The sequence below is a fragment of the Coenobita brevimanus genome, chromosome 45, assembly GCF_032717465.1.
Source record: "Coenobita brevimanus isolate Jiangsu-jjx chromosome 45, ASM3271746v2, whole genome shotgun sequence".
NCBI lineage: Eukaryota > Metazoa > Arthropoda > Malacostraca > Decapoda > Coenobitidae > Coenobita > Coenobita brevimanus.
The window spans coordinates 27,411,437-27,416,407 of NC_136998.1; the positions used below are offsets into that span (position 1 = coordinate 27,411,437).

General features: G+C 48.3%; 1 pseudogene; it reads right to left on the reverse strand.

Annotated features, from left to right (window-relative positions):
• Positions 1–269: 269 nt before the first annotated feature.
• Positions 270–386, reverse strand: LOC145398586 (5S ribosomal RNA; annotated as a pseudogene).
• Between the last annotated feature and the right edge of the window lie 4,585 nt (positions 387–4,971).

Consider the following 4,971-nt stretch of genomic DNA (forward strand, 5'->3'; position numbering starts at 1 on the left):
ATAAAACACGAGTTTACATTACATTAAGCTCAAGAGAAAAGAACTGTGAATTTATTGATTGCAATGAGATAAATTTACGTTACATGTTTCAAAATGAATTCAAAATAAGAACACACTCACTCGCTCACTCAAAAGCTAAACTTCATCATTCATTTATTGCCAGACGCCATGTATCCCAAACGGGGTGGCCAAGGGCTAAGAGTTAATTGTTTTACAGGGAGGGGCACTAATCCTCCACCAACTCCACTTGACATGTAGGGAGAACAGTATGCCAACAGCATCTGGTGTTCCCAGGCGGTCACCCATCCAAGTACTAACTAGACCCAACATTGCTTAACTTCGCTGATCGGACGGGAAGCGGTGTACTCAACGTGGTATGGCTAAACTTAAACCTAGGAAAAACGAAAGGAAAATACTGGTCAGAGAGTGGGCTAAGCGAAATGGACTGGGCGTCATTGCTGAGGAAGGACGCTGCCACAGACGCTGAACCTCTCGCCGGCTCACACTAGGTGGGAATTCAGGAACTGGACAACGGCGGCACTGCTCCACACTGGGCCCAATTGAACCTGCTTCCACAGCGCTCAAATCCTGACTGAATTCAAATGGTGAGAGAGAGGCGAGTGTCGGGCCGCACTTGCTATCAGCTAGAAGTGAGCGAAACAAGCCCATAACATATCACTCAGCGGAGATGCTAATGTCACGGACAAAGACGATCACTTATGAAACAGTGAAAAATGTTATGAAAACACGCCCGATCGGGTGAATACGAGGCGGTTGACTGAGTGATACATACTGGGATTCCACTAGAATTCGCGGTTTCCCACCAAAGTTTAATGTCACGAGTTTATTTAAATATAGGATCGCGCCAACTCGTGACAGGGGGTTAAGTGTGAGGAGGGGAAGGTCCAGCAAGGAGGGAATAGTGGAGGCTGAGGGCAACATGGTCTGAGAAGAGGGTAGGGATGGAAGAACACCTGACCTGGGACAGCACTATCCTGGATGTTTTGATGTGTTCAAGAATGCCTCCACAAGTGTGCATGGCACCACCAATGTCCCAGCGAGTTAATTGGTAGCAAAGACTGTACTCAAGGAGAGGAAGCACATCGTGATTTGGAGTAGGAGAAAGGTCACCCCAAGCAGGATGTCAAGCATTAAAGTCACCCATGTATATTATGTCATGAATTGCAGGAGCAGGGATGGCATTGAGATTAATCTTTCCAGGGACAGAATAGACATTACACAGGCGGATCCCACCATCTCCCAGTGTGGCCTCAAAAAGCTGAAAGGTCATATCAGCTACAGGAATGAAAATGACTAATGAGACCATTCCTGGCGAGATGAATGTACGAAATGTACGTAGTAAGTGAGGGAGCCTCTTCTCGAGGTAGAGGAAAACCAACAAAAGTTTCTTGATTGAATATAACATGTGGGAGATGGCGACATACATAGCTCTTGAGTGCAGCACGTTTCAAGTGATTTCTGATTCCACAGGCATTCCATGAAATAACATGAAGAAGCATTAGGTTAGCGAATTTTACATTTAGGTTTCTGGGAGTCAGGCGGTGATGAGGAAGTAGCATGAACACTGCCTTGTGGTGTAGTATATGAGGGGTCCTTTGTCAATAGATGACTGATACTCTCAAGGCGAGAGGCGATAGCATCCAGTTTCACTGTGAGGGTGGTGACAATAGTGGTGATAACCTGATGAGACTCAACAAGAGAAGCAAGTTTGCTTTCGGTGCTGGTGTGCTGACTGACCAAGCCATTGATGCGTGTCTGAATGACATCAAAGTGAGCCATAAGCGCTCTGCACTGAGATGTCAGAGAGGGAACGGCCTCATGGCTGGCAAGTACTTGCACAGAATCGGGAGTGGAAGAAGAGGCAGGTGAGGAGGCTGCGTCTGGTGGTGGTGGATGTGCGTGTGGTAATGTGGCTATAGGAGCCATGGCAGGTTCTGAGTGTTTGGTACAACCATGCCACACATTAACTCGTGGCTTATAACAATGAGGACATCTCTACTGCCAGGTGTCTAGTAGATGTAAGGGTAGCGGTTCCAAAGTAGAAATTGTAGCAGCAGTGGTGGGTGGTAAAGGGGTGCGATATGGGCAATTCTGGAGGGCATGGTTGACAGCACACCGTGTATACCTCTCCGAGGCAGAGCAGTAGTGTGATATATGTCTAATTCCCCAGCATTTGAAGCACCACGGCTGTTTGTCCTTTGTTCAGCGTAGCTCACAGAATAGGAGAGAAGGGAGGAAACTAAAATTGACAACTGGTGGAGGAGCGTCTGTGACATTCCAACATTCCAGGTGACAACAAGGTGGTTGATGGGCATCCCATTATGATGGAAATGACGAGCAGTGTAGATAGCAGGGAGTTCTTTGGCCAAGGAACGGTCAACACTGACAGGGTAGCAGGTGATGAGGCAGGTATGGAACTTATGGAGCCGGTTGACTGAGTCCTGAACATCCAGGAACAAGGACAGGAACTCACTACTCATGACCCTGTATAATGTACGTACGTCGTCGTGAGATATAGCCGAAGCAGGAGGTGATGGCAGATACCTTGACCACAGCTAGCTCCCGAATGAGATGGAATGTCTTGGTGACCTCAGATAGCCAACGAAGCTTCGTATCGACAGTCAGGTGCTCTTTGAAGAGGAGTTTGACCTACTCAGCCCGGGGAGCAAATGCTGGAGGACATAGTGCAGGCTAGGAAGGTGTCTTCTGAGGAGTGAGGCTAGGGAGGAAATGATCAGGAACCTTGCACTGAGAAGTCTCATTGCACTTGGATGTTTTTCCAGCAGGAGGTGATAGTTCACTGTTGACATCCAAAGCACGTCCCACAGGGTGTTTGGTGGAGGTGAAGTCCTGGGTGACATGATGGGGGGTTACGGGCTGAGGCAGCCTGGAAGTCATTGCGACTGCAGTAGGTGTAGAGCCCTGGTGTCTATGGAGATCAAGTAGGGGCCAAGCTTCCTCAGATGGGATGTCATTGAGTGTGAGGTTGCTCTTAAGATCAGCAAGGGAAGCAGGTCCAGAGTATTTCACGTTGCCCTAATGGGGTAGCGTTCTGAGCAGTGGCAACACCTTCACCCATGGAGTGGAGTTGGTGCGTGTGCTTGGGCTGAGTGGCTTGGCCATGACGATGCAGTGTCACTCATCGCACTGTGCTTGTGCAAACACGAGATACTCTGACTGGAGGGGACTGGCCAGGTTTATGGGTTGTAATATAAAAAATACAAAGTCCAAAAACCCTTAAGTTCCCAAGTGGCACTGTCCGAAACATAAGGTTTTATTATAGTTCTCTGTCAAGACTGGAGGGTAGCAGCTTCCTAGATCCTTCAGAATTTCGTCAAAATTAAGAGAGCTTTCTCACTAGTCTGGTGACTTGCTGTGAGCTCTATCTCCAGAGGAGAAGTGGTAACAGCAGTGGTGGGTGGTGAAGGAGTGTGATATGGGCAAGTCTAGGAGGCATGGTTTGCCACACACCACACACACTTTACGAGGCAGAGCAGTAGCGTGATATATGTCCGATCCCCCAACATTTCATTCTGTGTAGCTCACAGGATGGGAGACAAGGGATGAAACTGAGGTTGACAGTTAGCAGAGGAGGGTCTGGGAGACTCCAGGTGACAAACCGGTTGATGGGCACCCTATTTTGATTGAAGTGACGAGCAGTGTAGTTGGCCAGGGAGTTCTTTGGCAAAGGAAGGGTTAGCGCCGACAGGGTAGCAGGGTGATGAGGTAGGTAGGGAACTTACGGGTCCGGCTGACTGAGTCTTGAACATCCAGGAACAAGGACGACTGTAACACCACTCGTGACCCTGTCTGTGATGTCCGTACGTTGTCTTAAGATATAGATGAAGTGGGAGATGACAGCAGGTATCTTGACCTCAGCTAGCTCCGAATCAAGATGGAACACCTTAGTGACTTAGCCAACGAAGCTTCATATCGACAGTCGGGTACTCACTGAAGAGGAGTTTGATGTCCTCAGCCCGGGAAGCAAATGCTGGAGGAACTGATGCGGGCTGGGAATGTGTCTTCTGAGGATTGAGGTGAGAGAGAAAGTGATCAGGAACCTTGCACTGAGAAGTCTCATTGTGCTTGGGTGTTTTTGCAACAGAAGGCGATGGTTCATTGCTGATATCTTTCACGGGGCATTTGGATGAGGTGGAGCCCTGGGTGATAAGGTGGGGGGCTACAGGTTGAGGCAGCCTGGGAGCCACTGCAACTGCAGTAGATGTGGAGCCTTGGTGCCTATGAAAGTCAAGCAAGGGCCAAGCTTCCTCACATGGGACATCGTTGTCACTGAGTGCTAGATCGACCTCAGGATCAGCGAGGGGGGGCAGGTCCAGAGTATTCCATATCAGCCTAATAGGGTAGCATTCAAAGTGTCGGCAACACCTTCACAAGTGGCGTGGAGCTGGTGCGTGTGCATGGGCAGAGTGGTGGGGCCATAACAATACTACTCATGATGCTCCTCACACATTGCATATGCAGACACGAGAACTTACAGCTGGAGGGGACTGGCATGGTTTATAGGTTTTTTATATAAAAAATATTGACAAAGTCCAAAAACCCTTAAATTCCCAGGTGACAGAGTACTAAAGACTTGGTCTTACTATAGCTCTCTGCCAATGCCCGAGGGTGGCAGCTTGTTAGATCCTTCAGAGTTTCGTCAAAATCAGGAGAGCGTTCTCACGGGTTTGTTTACTTGCCACGAGCATGCCCGAATAAGGTTAGGATCGTTTAGCTTAGGTTAGACTGGATTAGTTTAAATATAGGCTGTTTGGTTGGTGCAGGTTTATTTCTGGATTGGGTTTGGTTAAGGCTAGTTTAGTTTGTCAGGCTTCATTTAGTTTAGGTTAGGTTAGTTAATGTTTGGTTAACCCCTAAATACCGAAGCATGTCAATGTACGTGTTGATCACTTTAGCCCTCTCAGCCGAATCACGTCAACATAGCGTGCC